The sequence below is a fragment of the Typopeltis vanoorti genome, chromosome 9 (genome assembly GCF_054136105.1).
Source record: "Typopeltis vanoorti isolate ZY-2024b chromosome 9, IOZ_Tvanoo_1.0, whole genome shotgun sequence".
Taxonomy (NCBI): Eukaryota; Metazoa; Arthropoda; class Arachnida; order Uropygi; family Thelyphonidae; genus Typopeltis; species Typopeltis vanoorti.
In genome coordinates this window covers 5371773-5393791 of record NC_143557.1, presented here as the reverse complement: position 1 = coordinate 5393791, position 22019 = coordinate 5371773, and the positions used below count along the sequence as shown (strand labels likewise).

At 35.3% G+C, this 22019-nt stretch overlaps 1 protein-coding gene across 1 annotated transcript in view; it reads left to right on the top strand.

Moving 5' to 3' along the window:
- Window positions 1–22019, top strand: part of LOC150102858 (retinoid-inducible serine carboxypeptidase-like) — a 279126-nt gene that overhangs the window by 73269 nt on the left and 183838 nt on the right. The window lies entirely within an intron of this gene.

The following is a 22019-nucleotide window of genomic DNA, read 5'->3' as shown; positions in this document are numbered from 1 at the left end:
AATCAGAAGATCTATCCATAACCAAGGTGGCCACATTGCCTCCAGTTCGTGAAAGTGACCATGCTGTCTTAACTTGGGAGATTGTGAAACATGAGGAAGGTTCTGTTTTGAAGGGGCATGTGTGGAACTACAAGGCTGATAATTATGACAGGCTTAGTAGGAAGTATTAATCTGTGCAATAAAATACTGCAAGGGAAGGATGTTACGGTGCATGTGAGATAGTTAAGGGACATCCAGAGGAAGCAGTATTAAATTGTATACCTAAGGTAAGGGGGTTAATCAGGCAGGAATTAGATGGATGAGTAATATCAACAAGCATGAGCTGCAGAAGAAGAAAATGCTGTGGAGGGTATATAAGGAGATAGGTGGCCAGCAAACTCATGAACAATACAAGGTTCAGGTAAGAAAGGTGACCAGCATGGGAAGGAGGCAAAATCAGATTATGAGAAGAATCTAGCAAAGCAGACCAAAGGAAATCCCAAAGAGTTCTCTCATTATGTAGTAAGTATGAGGAAGATTGACTATGTAAGATTAACCTTAATAAGTGCTGATGGTGACGAGGTTACAGAAGCAGATAAAATAGTTGAGTTACCGAGTGACCAATTTGCAAAGGTATATCATCCAAGTAAGGTTACTGCTGTAACATATGACAGAGATTGATGTGAGATCAGAGGTAGATGAATTGGAGGTTTTTAGGATATTGCAGAATCTCAACGTAAATACAGCTGTTGGATTAGATGGGATATCAGTTTGGGTTTTGCAAGAATGTGCACGGGAACTGACAATGCTTCTGACTAGGCTCTTTAATTTAAGTCTCAGCTCTGGTAGAGTTCCAAGGGAGTGGAAAGAGTGCAAAATAATTCCTTTGCATAAAGGAGGATCTAAGGCTGAAATTGCAAATCAGCAAACCAATCAATATCTGATGCATGGTGGTAAAAGTACTGGAAAAATTGATCACAAAGATGATTCAGGAATGGGTGAATAAGAATGTGATACTGTATGATCGACAACGTGGCTTTGTGAAGGGTCGGTCATGCTTTAATAATTTACTGACTTCTTATAATAGAACAACAGCAGTTGAGATAGAGGAAATGGCGATACAGTGATTCTGTTGGATTTTGCAAAGGCATTTCACCAAATACCACATGGAGCTCTGTTATGCAAAGTAGAACAAATGGGGATGGATATGACACTGGTGTTAGGCCGAGTTGAAGTTTAGAGGACATATTGCTAAGGGTTGCTAAAGTAGCTCGTAGAATTACTTGGCTATTGAAGAGCACATAAGTGGAGATAAAGAAGTTGTTATTCCACTTTACAAGTCCTTCATACATCCACATCTGGATTACTGTGCTCAGGTCTGGTTGTCTCCTAGGTTTCTTGGGGATGAGGAAGTGGTGAAGATTCAGAGGTGAGTGGTCTGTGGAACATTTCCTATGAGGATAGATTGAGGGTGTGTGTGTAGATTGCAGAAGTTTGTTGATAGGAGAAAAAGAGGGGATATGATGGAAACATTTAAGTTACAGGGTTTTATAGGATTGATGCAGGGAAAATTTTCAAAACTTGGCTAGAGGCAGTATCGTCAACAGGGTGTAGCATAGAGGCAGCCTGCCTCACGGTGCAGCTTAATAAGGGCTCTTGTTCAGCCATATTGCAGGACTTCACTACGCTAACAATTCCTGTTAGCTTAGCAAATGTGGAAAGAAGTTTTTCCAAGCTTAAACTGATTAAAAATTATTTGCAAACAGCAATAACCCAAGAAAGATTGGTTGGTCTAGCAACTATATTGATAGAGGTGGACATAGCTATAATTTAGAAGACCTTATAAACAGTTTTATTGTGTGATATCCTTTAGAGCAAACATTTAATTAATATTAATATGTAATCATTTTGCATTAACATTGCTCTTGTAATAAAAACAAAATAGCAATTGGAGATTTTCTTATTATATTTTTGTCTTATAATCCATCAGGGGCTATATTTGTTTGTCTCAGGGTGTGATGTAATCTGGCGACGGCCGTGGCTAGAGGGGCCAGAACAAGAAGTCATCCCTGGAAGATAGAAAACAAACAAATGATAGAAAATATCTAGAAAGGATATTAGATTTAGATATCAATACTTAGCTAGAAATTACCATCAGAAATATCCAAACCATTTGGCTTGTTCCAACTGCTGGATATTATTAGATAAGGAGATCTGTGGATCATTCATGGTAAAACCCACACTATTAATCACTGATTAATTGATGTATTTTTAGTATTGAAGTTGATTGGTGAAGACTTCTATTATTTTCAAGAGAACAGAAATTAGGATGATCCACATTTTTCAGCAATACAGCAAAGGTGTGTCTTAATACAGCCTCTGGACATTTTCTTAAATGATAACAATAAAGGTGTGGTTAGTAGGCGTGTGTGTGTGAGGACTAGATTTTTTGCTTGGAGAGTTATGATTGAGTGGAACGGGTTACCAGTCAGTTTGTGAGTGCTTTGTCTGTTAATGGGTTGAAGGAGAGGTAAGATATTGTGTGGATAGTTTGGATCTCCCATGATGAGTCTTCAGATTCCATGGATGTGCCCTTATTTATAATAATAATGTTTTGTGACTTTTGCATGCATGTAGTTAAGAAAAAAAAAGTTACAAAAATTTTTTAAATGAAGCAACATATGATAGAACAAAGAAAAGTTAAAATTATCAAAGCAGTGGTATCTCCACTAGTCGTGTATGGATGGGAAATCTAGATCATTAAGAAAATAGACAGAAAACAAATTGATTCATTTGAATTATCAATGTGGCGGAGACTATTAAGAATCCCATGGACCACAATAATGACTAATAAGGTTTTAGGGAATATAAGGACAAAATGTTCCTTGAAGGTGATGATTGCTAAACAGAAGTTAATGTACTTTAGTCATATTATTCTAGCAGATGAGTTATTGGAAAAGACAGTTGTATTGGGGAAGATTGAAGGAATATAAAGAGATGAAAGCCACAAAAGAATTGGATGGACAACATAAAGGAACTTACCAACTTGTACTTACAACTGCTGAAAGAAAGACGAGATTGAGTGAAGTGGAGAGTCTTTGTTTACAAGATCACCAAGAGGCAGAAATGACTGGAAAGCACATAACACAAAAAATGATAGAAAATATCTAGAAAGGATATTAGATTTAGATATCAATACTTAGCTCGAAATTACCATCAGAAATATCCAAACCATTTGGCTTGTTCCAAATGCTGGATATTATTAGATAAGGAGATCTGTGGATCATTCATGGTAAAATCCACACTATTAATCACTGATTAATGGATGTATTTTTAGTATTGAAGTTGATTGGTGAAGACTTCTATTATTTTCAAGAGAACAGAAATTAGGATGATCCACATTTTTCAGCAATACAGCAAAGGTGTGTCTTAATACAGCCTCTGGACATTTTCTTAAATGATAACAAAATAAAGTAAATCTACACTGGTTTCTATAAAATAAGGAACAAAAAAAACCACGTTAAGTTGGAGGAGGGGGAAGAAACATACAAAAGTCAGGTACATAATGTAAAAAGTGACAGACTCTGGTCATCACATACAAATGATCCACGGCAGTTATCACACAGTGTTGGTGTATCTGCTCTCCAGCCAAAAGGCTGGGGGGGGTTTGAATCTTGTTGCAGGCATGGGTGTTTGTGATTGTCTGTGAAAATGCTGGTGGTGGTGGTTGGCAGTGGATGGTGTTGGTGTAGATGATGTAGTTGCTGTAGTTGGTGGATTGAGTGGTGGAGACAGAGTTGTAGAGTAGGTGCCCTCCATCGATGAGTCTTTGGACTCCTTGAGGTGTCATGTATTAATAATAATAAGAAGAAGCAGGCATTTTGGAGTGGTTTTCTGTTTGTGTCTGAAGTGAGAACAACATTTTTTGTAGTAGCATAATTCTTGGATATGACTGCAAGATAATCATTTCACTGATGAATTCAGGTGGCCAGCCACTGTATGTCTAGAGGCCCGTCAAAGTCAGACAAAGGTAGCCAGATGATTGCATGTGAATCGTTCCATGGTTCACAGACTGTGGAACCAATTCTAACAGTCACAAATAGCATCCCAGAGATGCACTGAAGGAAGATCATGGGCTACAAACACAGTGGATAATAGGTATCTACTGTGCCACCCCAAATTAGCTATGATCTTACCTTGTGTTGGCTACAAGAACATTGGTATCTGCTTGTGCACAGAAGGATTCATAAAGATGGTCTGTATGCTAGGCAACTGATGCTTTGCTTGCTCATATACCCACACCACAGGAGAGAGAACATTTATTTGAAATGGGCCAGGTTCCATATCAACTGGACCCAAGTCAGTGAGGGGATCAGCATTGTTTATAGATGAGTCTCAATTTGCTTTAAAAAGATACCAGGCATGCTCTGATCTGGAGAGAACTAGGAACATGTTATCATCAATCTAATATCTGTGAAAAGGACACGTGAGGTAGCATGATGCATTGGGGTAGTCATCTTGTTGGATGGATCCACCGACCTGTATGTACTTCTTTATGGAGATGAGGTCGTGGACCTTTGTGTTTGTCTGTATGTAGGTAGGTGCATAGGGCAAAACATTTCTCCTAGGAGACGATAATGCTCATCCTCATCAGGTGAAGCTCATGGCCAATATCTTCAATAAGAGAGTATTGTACATATGGACTGGCCATCCAGGTCTCCTGACCTTAATCCTGTTGAACACATCTTAGATGCTCAATAGAACTTCCTTTGTTGCTTCTCTCATCTCCTTTCCCTAAAACCACAAGGTTCTTGTTGGAGCTTTACAGAAGCAATAGTTATTACCAACTCACCTCCTGAATATTATTATAAACAGTATGAAACATTATTGTGAGTACTATATTACTGTGAGGGTTGACCACATTCCTTATTGAGGAACTTTTGCCAATCTCATTTTACCTGTTATTTTTGATCATTGTTTCATGTAACCATTTGTTACTGAATTAAACTGTTAATTTGCAATTTTTGTGGGCATTTCATATCCCATATCATACTGCTTTTCACCAATGAAATCATAAATTCATTAAACAGCATAAAAATGATACAGTTGAGTTGATTGTGATTTTTCTCTTCGTTCCTAAATATATGGAAACCATTGTATTTTTACAAAAGCTAAAAAGAGAACAGTAAAACCTCATGAAAGATTTTATTTCTGAAGAGGATAGTTATATAACTATAATTTGAATTTTTCTGTGATAGGCATTTTTTATACTGATTGACTATTTGGCATTTGGTTGTTGTATAGACAGTTACATTTTATATTTAAAAAAGTGCGTTTAATTGTTGTATAAACTGTTGTATAAAAAGTATGTTTAATTGTTGTATAGAGTTATATTTAAAAAAAAAAAAATGCAGTAACTCATGTGTTGTCTGAGATCCTCTGGAAAGAAATGTATGGTTATACAGCTCCTTTCTGCATTATTGCCATATTTGAGTTCTATAGCTCATCAAAAATAATGTGTGAGATGCATTTAGAAACCACATTCTACATATTTGTAAATGAAGTGACAATATTTTCAGTATTACTTCACTATTAGAAGTGTACACATGCTGTCAGCTACTTCACCACATATTTCACCCCTACATTGAGGCATTTATTCTATTGGGATATAAGTTTTATTCCCTCTTCAGCCTTCTGCCTGTGGATAGAAGTGTATAGACCAGCAGTCGGCAGCCTTTTTGGAGTGAAGAGCCGTTTTTAAAATTATATCTGTTAAAAAAAAATTTAGGGAGCCACACGCGGTGATGAGCAATCAATGTTCCACGGACTGCATGCGGTCCTCTCAAATTTTTTTGTGTAGTTCACAGTGTTCGTTTTGTATGGCAGAATTAGTATATTTTAATTAAAAATCTATTTTATGAACGTTGATTTTTACATGTGGATTTATTTGTGCAGGTTAAAAAATTAAAATATACCTAAATAATGGAAAATAAATTAATACACTACTGTAGTGCTACATGTTCTAGCCTACCGTGACGTATTTTGGTTTAATAAAACAACATAAAACATAACTTAAGTTTAATTAATTAAAACTCATGTAATTTTAATCAAACATCAAAGTAATTTTAATTGGCATGAATAATTAAAACAAATATTTGTCAAATCAATGGGTTTATGAATTCTTGCATTATCCATGATAATCCAAGACAAATATAAAGAAGGATTACTGCGTATGATTTCAGAGTTCAAAAATGAAGGTATTAATTTTTTCAGCATCGCATGTACTGTTTTCAATTGTAAAATATCCTTGACTTAATGTAAAATGTCCTTAATTTATTGCAAATACTATATTTAGGGTTTTTAGTTTGTAATTTAATAAATAACATTCAATTTGCATTATTCAAAAATAGATTGTTTAATAACGAAAAGAGCCGCAATTATTCTTTCAAAGAGCCGTATGCGGCTCTGGAGCTGCAGGTTGCCAATCGCTGGTATAGACCATCTTCCTACTATCATTGCTATTAAATTGTTGAGTTGCTAAAAATCTCTTCCAGTGAAAGAAAAATTGAAAGCCACTGGGTGCAAGATGGGACTATGGGGTAGGTGTTAGAAAACTTCCCAGTTGAATTGTTCAAGGAGTTGGCATACTTGAGAAGTGTTAGTTTGTGCATTGTTGTGAATCAGGACAACTCAAGAGCTGAGGCCTCATCTTTTTTTGAATGGACTGCTACAGTTTGAGTTTTCCAGTAAACACCTGCATTTATTGTTGTTCCTTTAGGCATGAAGTTAATGAGCAAAATACTGTATATCTCAAAATGCATTACAAATGATCTTCCTAGATGAAAGCATCTGCTTAGATTTCTTTGCCTTTGGAGACCCACTATGCCACCATTGCAGTGTTGATTGTTTACTCTTTGGTGTCACATGAGAAATCCAGGTTTCCTATCATAGTATGATTCAAAAATTCACTGTCATTATGATACTGTTCCAAAAAATTTGGTGCCACCATGTCTCATTTTGTTATCTACATTGAGCATTTTTGGCACACATCTTGCACACAGTGTCCCATGTAGATTTTCTGTAGTAAAGAACAAAAAATGTGTGAGAAATGTACTCACCTCTGAAATGGCAAACCTTATGTTTTCTCAAATCTACTCATTCACCTGGTAAAGCACACGGGCAGTGATTAATGATGGGCACAGAGTTTGGTCTTCATTGTTCACATTCATTTGTCCTTCCTTCATTGAACATCCTACATCATCTTCTCGCCATTCTCTCACTCATGGTATTTTCTTCATATACTTCACTTACTTGCTGATAAAGTTTAGCCAAGTGATATTTTTGGCATTCAAAAATTAATTCTCTGACTGCATCTCACAACTGGTAGATTTTCTATTTTCTTACTCATTTGGCTACACTTTGGCATACTTATAAACACAGACTGAGAACTGAAGTGTCTGTTGTGTATGTCTTTGCTCCTGTGATATCACCTCCACTGCCAACTTTATTGCTGGTGTGCAATCGGAACTGTTTCTGGACTTTCTTCACATTAACACCTGGTTAACATATATCCAAATTAACATACATTGCTGAATAACGGAATCTTAAATTTCAATTACAGTTATACAATCAAATTCATTAGATTTAATAACATAAATCTTCTTTTGATCTATCTATATATATATATATATACATACAGTAATCCATTATGAAAATTATAGAAACAACTACCGTGTTAGAGTAAAACTTCTGTTTAATATAAACCATCGACTTTTCGACCTTCACATTAAGGTCATCATCTGGAGTATACACATATATACAAAGAAACAAGCTGCACTACAATCTACATGGTATGCTAGAGTTAAATTGATTTGGTCAACTGTTAAAACTACTGGCCTGACCACTGGTTGGAAAAAAACTTTACTACATCAAAGCTAGAGTGCCGTTATTATTATGTATTTAGTTACAAAAATAAATTAAGCTAGAGAGCAACATGTTCACACAAAAGTTACTCGTATAGGTGTACATATAAATTAAAACAAAACAGTAATGATGGTGGCCAATAAAAACTGAAACAATTAGCAGCCTGATTGGCTGAGTGGTTAGTATAACCACTCTCCAGCCAAAAGGCTACGGGTTCGAATCCCCCAATGGGCATGGATGTTTGTGATTGTATTGTGAAAATATTAGCGGTGGTTGTTGGCAGTAGATGGCGTTAGTATAGATGATGAAGGTAGTTGTGGTTGGTGGAGTGGTGAAGATGGAGAGTAGTAGAGTAGGTGCCTTCCCTTGAGTCTTTGGAGTCCCTGGAGGTGTTACATAATAATAATAATTACTTAGTCCTAAAGTTAGATTTGCTGGAAAGTGGGCTGAATGTATGCCATCCAAATTCTTGGGATTTTTATGCCACCATTATTGTTAAGATTAGGATGCTTAATCAAAATTTCACAGGCTTCTTTAAATTTCCATTCCTACCAAGGTTTTTGCATGATGTAAAGAACATGTACTTTTCCAGTCAATTTGGTGTAGGATTTTAAGAGCATGATCTGAGAGGCCTGCTTGTTAAGTTTAACATGTTGTTTGTGTTCTTTTTATGAAATAGGGATTGTATGTCCGGTTTAACCAATATAAGGTAAGTTTCAGGTGCAATAGATCTGGGAAAGATACTGGGGAAGAGGATCCTTAGAGGAGTTGAATATGTTTTTTAATTTTATAGGTAGTTTAAAAGTGCCATTAAGATTATAATGGTGTAGCATTGTGTTAATTTTTTCTGATAACCCTTTAATGTATGGGATAGCTATGGTTTTACTGTAATTTATATTATATGTATTTTTTCATGAAGTTTAACGAAGAACTTTATTGATAGTGTAAAAATAATCATAATTAAAATTCTGAATATTTTTACGTATTGTTTATGTTAGTATGTTTATTAGTTTTGCTTTCATAACACACATTGCCGGCACTTGCGATATGCCCGTTATGGAAATTGTTTTGTTAAAAGTGATATGTAAAGCAGTTAAAAATTTATGTACTTACCGGATTTGAATAATTGTGTTACTTTAAACAAATTTTATTGTAATTTAAAATTATCAAAAGTTGTGTTTTATGAGGACATTCTCTTATCGCTAATGGAGACAAAGTGCTAGCCATTATACGGTACTTAGTTTCTCGCTTGCTATGGAGTGCGCATGCTCGCGGAGAAGTTTTATGGAGTGATTGACAGCTGACAAGAGAGCGTTCGGTATCTGGGTAACGGTTATAAACAAGATAGCGTTCGGAAGGAATTTAGAATACAGGCCGGCGGATTTTTTAGGTTCAGAGGAACTTAAGTTTTATTGTGACAGTCGGAAGAAAATTAATAGTATATTCCGAAAAAGGAATCGTGGAAGTATTAAGTTTTAATGCGGATAAATAAAAGGGAAATATTGCTATAGATCGTTTTAAAAGGATTATTGGAGGAAACGCTAATTAGAAAATTTATAGTATATTCCAAAAGGAAATCGTAGAACTGCAAGTTTTTTTTTTTTTTTTTTTTTTGGAAGAGTTATGACTGTCAATAAGCATTTAGTGAATAAAAGAAGAATTTGCTATTTACGTTCTAAAGGAATGTTCGAGAAAACTCTGATTAGGAAGTTTCATCTGTATTAAGGACGCCGGATCTGACTATTATTTCTACTGAAGAAAAGAGACAGAATTGAGTTATGAAGAATTAATGTGTGCTACATGAGTGATGAAAAGGATCCTGTGAAAATAAAGAATAAAGTCATATATCTTCGGAAAAGGGCCTTCACAGAGAAAGAAACTGGCTATGAACATTTTGTGATTGTGTAAACAAAAGTGTTTAGTCTAGTCTTAAGTGTAAATTTATTTTTAAAAGGACTTGGATCCAATTAATTTGTAGTTATAGTGATGTAATATTGTTTGAAGTGTATATATATATTGTTTTAGTTTTATTAAATGTGTTTATTTTGTATTTGGTCTTGAGTCAGTGATTACTTGGATTCTGAAAGAAAGAGTTAAGGTCATTGCACCAATTGGAGTGAAACCCTTGTGCACATAATAAAATATAGGTACACAAGGAAATAAAAAAATAATTGTTAGAAACAGAGATCATTCTCTATGATAGGATTAAATATAAGATAATATCCATGAATATCCTTATCTATATAAAAATCCACCAATTATTAACAATAGTATTGTTAAGAGATCATCATCATCATCAAATTCCTGCCATGTACCCCCAAGTGGTGTACAGAATATGATAGTACTACATGAAAAAAATTACATCATCATCATCAAATTCCTGCCATGTACCCTCAAGGGGTGTACAGGATATGACAGTACTACATGAAAAAATTACATCATTACTAACTTCCTATCTACAATTTTCCTCCAAATCAGTCTGTTACTTGTCAAGACTCCAACATTATCAGATCTTATATTTCTATCGTCCAAGGCACTTTGTACCGTATCAATCCACCTATATCTTGGTCTTCCTCTGGGTCATTTTCCTGCCAACCTGGCAGAGAACACTTGTTTTGCTAATCTTTCCTCTCCCATTCTATTTAAGTGACCATACCACCTGAGATTAGCTCTGCTAACGCATTCCTGGATGCTGACAATGTCAAGTTCTTTCCTAATATCCTCATTTTTAATATGATATTGCCATTGATGCCATCTGTTCACACCTCTAATCTTTCTCAGGACTCTCATATCTGCGGTCTCTAGTCTTTGGTCAAGTGTTTTTCTTCTGACCCAGCTCTCAGATCCATAAATTAAAACTGGTTTGAACACTGTCTTGTATACAGCTAATTTAGTGTTCCGACTAATTTCTTTCTTATTCCATATGAATTTATTCAATTGACTTCCCACCATACCAGCTTTGCTGATTCTGTTGTCTATTTCTATATTTAATTTATCATCTTCAGTAAAAATCGTGCCTAAGTAGCTGAAATGTTTTACTTGTTCCACAGGTTCTCCATTCACAACACAATTGACATTTTCAACGATTCTTCCTATTTTCATTGTCTTTGTCTTTTTATTGCTGACCTTCATACCATATCTATTACAACAGCTAGTCAATTTAGTCAGAGAATCTTGCAGACTTGTAGCAGATTTATTTAGAAGTATAACATCATCTGCATAAAGCAAAGAGCTGACATTAACATCTCCAATTTTCATATCAGGTTTAATACCACTTTCCTTCATAATGTGATCCATATAGATAATGAATAACAGAGGTGATAATGTACATCCTTGTCTCACACCAGATTTAACATTAAACCATCTTTCTGTACTTCCTTCAATTCTAACTGCTGACTTACAACTCAAATAAAGACTAAGTATTGCTTGATATAATGCCCCATTGACACCATATAACTGCAGCGTATTGAATAGCTTCTCTCTTGGCACCTTGTCATATGCCTTTTCCAAATTGACAAAACTTAAATATAGATCTTTGTTGTATTCCCATGCTTTCTCGACTATTTGTCGTAAAGTGAAGATATGATCCTGACAGCCTCTATTTGGCCTGAATCCAGCTTGTTCTTCACCAAGCTTTTCTTCCACAATTCTTCTCAACCGTTTCTCAAGTATACTTGCATAGATCTTACCAGGAACACTCAGTAGGGAAATATCTCTGTAATTCTTACATTTAGTTTTATTTCCCTTTTTATATATGGGTACTGTGAGAGCTCTACTCCAATCATCTGGAATTCGTCCCTCTGTCCAGGCTTTCTGAACTATGCAGTGCAGCCACTATAAGACTTTTATACCACCATACCTGAGCATTTCTGGTCGAATATCATCTACTCCTGCTGCCTTTCCACATTTCAAGCCTTTGATGGCTTTTTCTACTTCAAGTATGGATATGTATTCCTGTGCTGTCATCACTGCTTGTTTCATTTAGCAGTTTTTCAAAGTAATTACTCCATACTTCAAGGATACGTTTTTCTCCTGTTTTCATGTCACCTTTATCATCTCTAACTCCTTTTACAGCACTCTTTCCTCCATTCCTAAGCTTCTTCAACAACCTCCAGAATATTTTGCCACCTTCTTGATATTTATTTTCTATATTCTTGCCAAAGTCCTCCCATGACTTTTGTTTAGCTAGTTTTACACACTGTTTAGCTTTCTTACATTTGTCTCTGTATACTGTAAGAGTAAAAGTTGACTTATTTGCCAGGAACTTTTGATATGCTTTATTCTTTTCCTTCACTGCCTCTTTAACTTCCTGTGTCCACCAGGGAGTTCTGATTTTTTTATCCTTGCACACAACCTTACCACATGCCTCTCTGGCAGAATCAATCAATGTTTTCTTCAGAGTTTGCCACTGAATCTCCAAGGTTTGATTCATGTTCTCAAACTCTTTCATTTTCTTTTCAATAATCTTTCTGTATTTTAGTCTACAGTTCACATCTGAGAGCTGCTCAACTTTTATTCGCTTTAAAACTTTCTTACATGTTATTCTTTTCAATATGAAATTCAATTTTATCCTGCTCAAGACTAAATAGTGATCACTTCCAATTTCAAATTCTCTGTACACTCTGGTGTCCTGCACCACGGAGAAAACATCACTATCAACAATAACATAGTCAATGAGACTTTTCTTATTCCTGGCCTCTTCTCTCCATGTGAATTTGTGCACATTTTTATGTTGGAACATGGTGTTAGTAATAACCAGTCCATGTCCTGAGCAGAAATCCAACAGATATTTGCCATTATTATTAGCTTTGCTCTTTTCTCCAAATTTTCCCAAAATATTTTTGTATGTCTCACAATCATTTCCTACTCTGCTATTTAGATCCCCAACAAGGACCAGTTTTTCATTTTTCATTGTGTCAGTTGCTTTTTCTAAAGCCTCAAAAAATTCCTCCACGTCTACCTTAGTAGAACCTTCTGTGGGACCATAGGCACAAATAAGTCTGATTGTCCAGTTCCCCATTCTCATATTTTCCCACATTACTCTACATGAGACTGACTGCCATTCAAGAAGATTAGCCTCGTATTTTGTTGTTAAGAGATTGTCTTTATAAAGATTTTTATCCGAATGTTAATATTTACACAAGGGTTGAATTCTGATTGGTGCAATGACTTTTAACTATTTCTTTTAGAATACGGAAAATTATTGACTTGAGACTACATATTAAAAAAAATATGTATTTTTAATATATATAATTAACTAAAATAAATAGGTGCAATAGATACGATATACTCCAGGATGAGCCACTGGGGAAGAGGATCCTTAGAGAAGTTGAATATGTTTTTTAATTTTATAGGTGGTTTAAAAGTGCCATTAAGATTATATGCTATCCACCTGGCCTGGTTGGCCAAGGTTAGCATATCTGCTCTCCAGCAGAGGCACTTCGAATCCTGCCATAGCATAGATATTTGTGATTGTTTGTGAAAATACCAGTGGTGGCGAGTGGTAAATGGCATTGGTGTAGTTGCTGTTCGGTGTAGTTGGTGGATTGAGTGGTGGAAGCAGAGAGTTGTGGAGTAGTTGCCCTAAGTGGGCTGAATCCTCCAACATGAGTCTTTGGACTCCCTGGAGGTGTCACATAATAATGATGATAAAAAAAAAAAAACATTATATACAATTAAATAAAATTACATAAATGACTACAAAATTAACTAGATCTAAGGCTTTCTAAAATAAATTTACACTTTAGAGATTTTCTTATACAAAAATATCAGTATCATTCATTCTATTATTGGATTATTTGATATATACTTAATCACGTCTGCCAGAATAATCACTGTTTACACAACAAAATGTTCAGTCATTTTCTTTATTTTAGGCCCTTTCCAAAAAAATAAAATTTTCTTCTTTTCCATGGGATCCTTTTTTATCTCCCATATGTAGAATACAATATTATTCCTTAAATATAACATTAAATAAATATTTAAGTAACTTAATGGGTGCACCTTTTGGACAACTCTTATAGCAGAGTATATAAGTTCTTTTCACCCTTTGGTATTATTTTGGTCTAGCTACTCACTGATGAAGCCTCAATAAAGGCTGAAACCAGTCTGGGTAGTGACCTCCCACCATAATGTAATAACAGCATACATTTCCTAGGAAATGTGTTTTTACATTATGGAAAATACCAAGAATAGCGATCAGAACTTTACCCACCTTTGCAACGAGTTGCCTGTGTACGTTCTAGGACCACTTGCATTTAGCTCACACTCGTATTCGCCGATACTTTTATAGTTTTTTATGCTATATTCGGCATGAAACTCACTGATTCCAATCTTTGAGTTTCTTATTCGGTTTTAAAACAGTGTGGGATCCAATATCCCCTTAATTTAATTAACAGTATTATTCCTCCTGTCTCACTGAAGTATAAATGCTCTTACCTCTTACAGTTCGATTTGATGCACAATTTGCTAATTTTTGTACCATAGAAAAAAGTTTCTTATACCACTTCATAAACAACATATCTAAGTCAAGCTCTTCATGTTAAGCCACTTCACAGTTTCAAATTTCACTGATTGCTTTTTCATAGTAATCCAGTGTCCTTAAGACAGAAGATGAAATTTTCCATTTGGCGTTTCCTTGAACACATTCAATTAGAATGCCAACTGTAATATCTTCTTTTATTTACTAAATACTTCCTAACAGTCGCAACTCCTCCAGTTTAAAGACTTGCAGTTCTATAATTCCTTTTCGGAATAGTGTATTAATATTCTCCTGACCGTCACTTAAAACTTAAAAAACTTCCTAAGAACAAAATTCTTAACCTTCCATTAGCTCTCTTTTTCTTCGTTACCCCAATACTGAATGCTCTCTATGTCAGCTGTCAATCACCTATCAAACTTCTCGTCAGGCATGAGCACTGTGCTGTGTGTAAATGGCAAGCGAGAAGTTATGTATAATGGCTGACATGTCTCATTAGCGACAAGAGAATGTCTTCACAAAACACTTAACAATTTTAAATTAGAATGAAACTCAAATTATTACAAATTATTATTATTATTATTATCTGAGACCTCCAGGGAGTCAAGGACTGATCGAGGGAGGCTGTAAATTACCCAACCCAGCTATCATACCTTCCTTAAATTAATTTACACTAGATGCACTCACTACCCCCTAAGGGCAAATTATTCCACTCACTCACTGCTCTCTGGGAGGAAAAACCTAGCTCTTACCCCTTTCTTGACTGAGAACAACCTTAACTTCCATGGATGACCCCCGTGTTCTCTCCCCGCCTTCCATATAACGAAAAATTTCATCATTTGAAATGCTATAATACCCGTTCAAAAGTTTATGACCTCTATCATATCACCCCTCTTTCTCCTGTTAACCAGAGTCTGTAATCCATATACTCGCAATCTGTCCTCATAATCTAAATCCCATAATCCGGATATAATCTTTGTAACTCTTCTTTTCACCCTTTCCACAGCTTTTTTATCCCCTTGGAACCTGGGAAACCAAATCTGCGCACAGTAATCCAAGTGTGGTCTTATCAAAGTCTTATAAAGAGGCAAAATTACTTCCTTATCCTTACATGTCAAGGTTCGCTTCAACATAGCAATTATCCGCTGAGTTGTATTTGCAACTTTTGCTATGTGACCTTTGAAATTGAAATTCTTATGCACCTGTACACTAAGATCCCTTGCCTCTTCAGTTTCTTGTAGCATAACCCCACTAATATAATATGATTATCAGAATCTAGTAAGTACATAAATTTCAAATGGTTTACATTTCATTTTGACAAGAACAATGAGTCTTTGACTCCATGGAAGTCTGAAAATAATAATAATCGATACATTGCAAGTGTTGATGTACGTGTTACAAAACCACAACTAATAATATATTAACATGAACAATTTGTAAAAATATTCATAATTTTAAATTCTAATTATTTTTACAGTATTTTTGCTATAGCCATTATTTATACCTGTATTGCAAATAATTAGTAATTCTTGTCTAAAATCAGACAAAGGTAATCCTTAGATTATCTTTGTTTGATTTTGTTACAATTATATCCTGATTAATGTTTAATGACTTGACTACTGCTAGTTCTGTTTTTGTAAGATTGCTAAATATGACTTTCTTTTTATTCAGAACATTGCTGGTTTCTAAACTAATTTTATCAGCTATATTATTTGGAAGAGACTTAATACCTCTTTCTATGTGGTATATAACATCCAGTTTATTAACAGTACCCACAACACTTTAAAAACATAATACTCAGCAAAGAAGATTTATTATTCAGTTTTGACGTTTCTTCCCTTTTCACAAATGTCTCAATCAGTAACAAAATTATTCTCTTACAGAACATATTTCTGCCTGACATTATGGCTCTCTTTGCCCATATACTACGTTCCAGCAGTTACTTCGTGTGGCAAAATAATTTTTACCTACAAAATGAAGGTACAACCATGGGCTCACCACTATTCCCTCCTTCCCCTTTAATTGCTAACTTTTATATGGAAGCTTTTGAGCAATATGCTCTCTATTCCTTTACTTTAAAACCTACAGTTCAGCTTAGATATGTACAATGTTTTTATTATCTGGCTACATAGCCGCCAAATGTTAAACACTTCCCTTAACCACCTGAACAGACAACGAGCATATAACTACTGAAATTGAAAATCAGAACTCACTTCCTTTCCTGGACACGCTGGTCACCCGTCTTTCCTCAAGCAGTCTATCCTTTACTGTTTACCGCTAGCCTGCACATACTGGCTAATATATACTTGCTAACTCATATCACCATCCTTGGATTCATTAATGCCCTCAAAAACTATCAATAGGAAAAATACAGTATCAATAAAGTTCTTCATAAAGCTTCATAAAAAAAAAAAATACATGTAATGTAGATTACAGTAAAATCATAGCTATCCCATGCATTAAAGGATCAGAAAAAATTAATAGAATTCTACACCATTATATAATCTTAATGGCACTTTTAAAACCTATAAAATTAAAAAATGTATTCAACTCCTCTAATCTCACCATTGACTCACCCTGGAGTTTATTATAGCTATTGCACCTGTAACTTACCTTATTGGTGAAACTGGACATGCATTCCCTATCCGTTTAAAAAAAAAAAAAACACACAAATGACATTAAACTTAACAATTTTGGTGAAGCAGGCCTCTCAGATCACACTCTTAACACCCTTCACCAAATTGATTGGAAAAGTACATGTTCTTTACATTATACAAAAACCTGGTATGAATGGAAATTTAAAGAAGCCTGTGAATTTTGATTAACCATCCTAATCTTAACAATAATGGGGGCATAAAAATCCCAAGAATTTGGATGGCACAAATACTTAGTTCAAGTTTTCCAGCAAATCCTGACTTTAGGACTCAAAGCAATTTTTTCAGCTTTTATTGGCCACCATCCATACTGTTTTAATTTATATGTATACTTAGATGAGTAACTTTTAGTGAACATGTTGCTCTCTTGCTTAATTTATTTTTGTAACCAAATAGATAATAATACAGGACTCGAGCTTTGATGTAGTAAGGTTTTTTTTTTTCCCACCAGAGGCCAGACCAATAATTTTAACAGTTGACCAAATCAATGTAACTTTAGCATACCATTTAGATTGTAGTGTAGCTTGTTTCTTTGTATATATATTTGCATACTCCAGATGATGACCTTAATGTGAAGGTCGAAACGACGAGTGATTATTTTGGTTTATATTAAACTTAAGTTTTACTCTAGTACAGTAGTTTCCATAATTTTTATGATGAATTCTGATCAATAACATTTGTGAATTTAATTGATTTTGCACACAGATTTTGTTGGTGGATAATGCAGTGAAAATTTGTTAAATTTTCCGGATGGATCTGTAGTTCTATTGCTCTTTCATGAACTATTCCAATAAATCCTTTCTGTGCACCAACCATTGCAGGGGCTCCATCAGTGCATATGCCAGATAGTGAACTCCATTTAAGCCCAAATCTCTCAAAGACTGTGTTGACTTATAATAAATTTAGTTTAATCCTTTATCCAAGTGTGAGCAAACAAAGTTTGCGCCTGAAAGTATCTTCAGGACTGGGGTAAGGTGGTACAACACCAGGGCAACTCGTTACAAAGGTGGAGCAAGTTACCAACACTCCTGTCTCAGTATATCCTATAATGCAAAACACATCTCCTTGCGGATATGTCTAATGTTATGCATTAAGGGAAGGGCCACTACCCAGACTAGTTTCGACCTTTATTGAGGTCTCTTCAGTGGGAGCCAGGCCCAAGTTGAGATACCAGGCAGAAGCATTAGCAGGTCATCTCTACCTATAGGAATTTCCAAATGGTGTGCCACCCTTTTTTAATAAATTACTCTGGATTTAGAGAAAGATGTTGAAATTTTATTTTTCACTTGGTTAGAGTGTTGGTAGCTTGCTCTACCTTTGCAACGAGTTGCCCTGGTGTTGGACCACCTTACCCCAGTCCTGAAGATACTTTCAGGCGCAAACTTTGTTTGCTCACACTTGGATAAAGGATTAAACTAAATTTATTATACTCTAACCAAGTGAAAAATAAAATTTCAACATCTTTCTCTAAATCCAGAGTAATTTATTAAAAAAGGGTGGCACACCATTTGTCAATTCCTATAGGTAGAGATGACCTGCTAATGCTTCTGCCTGGTATCTCAACTTGTCTCAACTTGGGCCTGGCTCCCACTGAAGAGACCTCAATAAAGGTCGAAACTAGTCTGGGTAGTGGCCCTTCCCTTAATGCATAACATTAGACATATCCGCAAGGAGATGTGTTTTGCATTATTATAGGATATACTGAGACAGGAGTGTTGGTAGCTTGCTCCACCTTTGCAACGAGTTGCCTGGTGTTGTACCACCTTACCCCAGTCCTGAAGATACTTTCAGGTGCAAACTTTGTTTGCTCACACTTAGATGAAGGATTAAACTAAATTTATTATACTCTAACCAAGTGAAAAATAAAATTTCAACGACTGTGTTGACTGTTTCAAATATAACTTCACCAGTAGTTGTTCCTTTTAATGGTCGAAGCACCAATAATTCTTCTGTGATGTTGAAATCCGCATCAACTCCTCGAATAAATATTGCTAGTTGTGCTGTATCGGGTGCATCGGTGCTGTCATCCAAAGCAATTGAAAATGCTTCCAATCTAGCAATCTTCTCTTTTAAACTTTTTTTGATATCATCAGCCATAATTTCTATCTGTCGGACAACAGTACGTCTCAACAAACGAATATTCTCGAAGTCTTTTTTCTTTTCAGGACATATTATACTTGCAACATCCAGCAGATATTCTTTGATAAATTCTTCTTCACAAATGACTTAGAATGCTTAGCGATTTTTTCACTTCATTGTCAAAGCAAAGCTGGTTTTGACAATGCTGTGGTGCTGCGTTCTTTGCTTGTCGAACATTTGCTGCTGGGTATCCAAGTTCTTCTTCAACTTCTGTATTTCATCTTTTCGTAGTTGTCCATCAATTTTTGGGTGATCCACATGTCTCGAAGTAAAGTGTCTCTTCAAGTTGTATTCTTTGTTGACGGATATGGATTCGTTGCACAGCACACATACAGGCAAACCTTTATTCAGAATAAAATAATCCTCCATCCAGTTGTCATGAGATTGATGATTCTCTGCATCTACTTTTCTTTTTTTTGCAATAACGCCTGACATTGTCCCAAATTTATAAGCGATACTCAGAACTGTCAAACAAAACTGTCTTCTACACCGCAGGCACTGAACAGAACACAACATCAACGCAGGCACTGATCAAAGCACAACACCAGCGCAAGTACTGAACTGACACGTTGTAACACGTTCACACACGGCGCTAGTCAAAGTGAGAAAGAGACCTTGGTTGGAGAAAACATAGTGTGTTTTGTGCAAGTCATATGACATCAGCTTAATGTGAGTTAGTAGAACACACCATGTTTTTTCCTACCATGAATCAGACAAACTTCGCTGAAATAGATTAGGGCTGGATCCGGCCTGTGGGCTGGGGGTTGACCATATGTGGATTAAATGACTTAGAAAGATGCCAAGAATACATTTTCTTGGCATCATTAATTTATAGTATAACCAAGTGGAAAAACTTCCAACAGGAATAAACTTTGTCCAAGAAGCTGTCAAGTTTATTCATTTGTGATTGAGTTGAGTCTCTATTAGTGCTTCTGTACATAGAATGGTACCAAAGTAGATTAAGTTTTCCAAAATAATTGTTCTTATCATGAACTACAATTGTTCAATTTGTTCATCTGATTAATTAAGAGAGTAAGCTAGACAGATGGATAAATGAATGGGGGTGTTGGTTTAATGCAGCAAAAGGTAAGGTCTTGAGGTTTGGGACACATCAATGGGATGCTGCATACTCTATGGGAGGAGGTATACTGGAGGAAGTGGGGGAGACAAGAGATCCAGGGTTGATGATTGATAGAAACCTAAAATTTAGGGGACATATTGCAAAGGTGGTGAAGATAACACAGAGGATTGCTGCAATAATGAGAAGGACACTGACCTGTAGAAATGAAAGAGTTATCATTCCATTGTATAAGACTCTGATCAGACTCCTTAGACTATTGTTCTCAGATTTGGTCCCCAGGATTTGAAGGGGATAAATTAACTGTGGAATGGGTATAAAGGCAGATAACAAAGATGGTTTCAGGACTGTACAATATTAGTTATGAGGATCGGCTGAGGGGAATGTGCACTGCCGAGTTTGGTTGATAGAAGAAGAAGAGGTAATATGATTGAGACTTTTAAACTGTTGAGAGGTGGTTACAGGGTTGACCCTGGGGAGTTCTTTCGCTTGGTTGAACAGCAGGCAGGAATGAGAACAAGGGGCCATCCCTGGAAGTTACGAAAGGAAACTGTGAGCAAGAGGGTGAGGAGTGGTTTCTTTGCATGGAGGGTGGTTGATAGACTTTGTCTTTCCTAGGAGGGACCTCCCACGATGAGTCTTGATAGACTTCGTGTTTCTTAGGAAGGATCTCCCGCAATGAGTCTTTTGACTCTGTGGAGGCCTGAATAATAATAATAATTAATAACTATTAGGATGTTATCTTCTCTAAAAACGCTTTTATTATGCTTCAGAGAAGATGCCACTTGAAATGTGTTTTTTTTCCATAGATTACATTCAGGAGATATTGATTTAAATAAAATATATGCTGCTTGAAATCTAATTTTACTCACTAAATTACATGAACAGTTAGGAAGGCCTTTTTCTGTATTATACATGAAATTCATGAATGGTGTTGGAGCTACTGCATAATCTAATCCTTTGGGTAATACTGATACTTTATCATTAGATAAAAGATGGTCTGAAATATTAACGACAGTGTTTGAGCAGCCAATCATTATTATTTGGCATATTTTCTTATTCAATAGAGATTGAAACTTATATATATGATGCTGTTTAACTAACATAAAAACTTTATTTGCTGAAATTGCAGAAATCTTATAAACAGTATCAAATTCTTCAACAGATAATGTATTAGTTAATTCAGTTGTGACAAAATCATTATTGCAATTGATGAAAAATAACTGTTTTTGTTACTTCTCAGATCTGATTAATTAGTAATAAAAAAGAACTTGCATGCCCTGTAAATGAAAACGTTCTTGTGGTGAATGGAAAACTTTTTTAATTTTGCAACAAGTAGGAATTAACTGAGCTCTCCTACAGCATTTTAGAAAAACTATTCTTTTCATTTTGCTCTCCTTAATTATTTTCCTAATGTAGATGTAAAATTTGAGAATATGCCCTCTGTAAAGCAAATAAAGCGATATAAAAATCAAGACCTAAGTTGAAGAATTCATTTTAACTAATTAATAATGGATTCATGCTAATTTAAATAATTTCATTTGTAGAATTTTGGGCTATGGTTCATAGCCGTTTTCCCATCTTTATGAATTTCTTTTTGAAAAAATTTGAAAATATTAATTCTATAAACCCAAGAATAAACTTTACCCTGGAAATAGAAAATAACAGTTGTCCTCCTTTTTTGATGATATCATTCTACATCAACTAATCAGTAGGCTACAGTTCTTGGTATATCAAAAGTCAACTCATACTGATATTGGAGAATTGA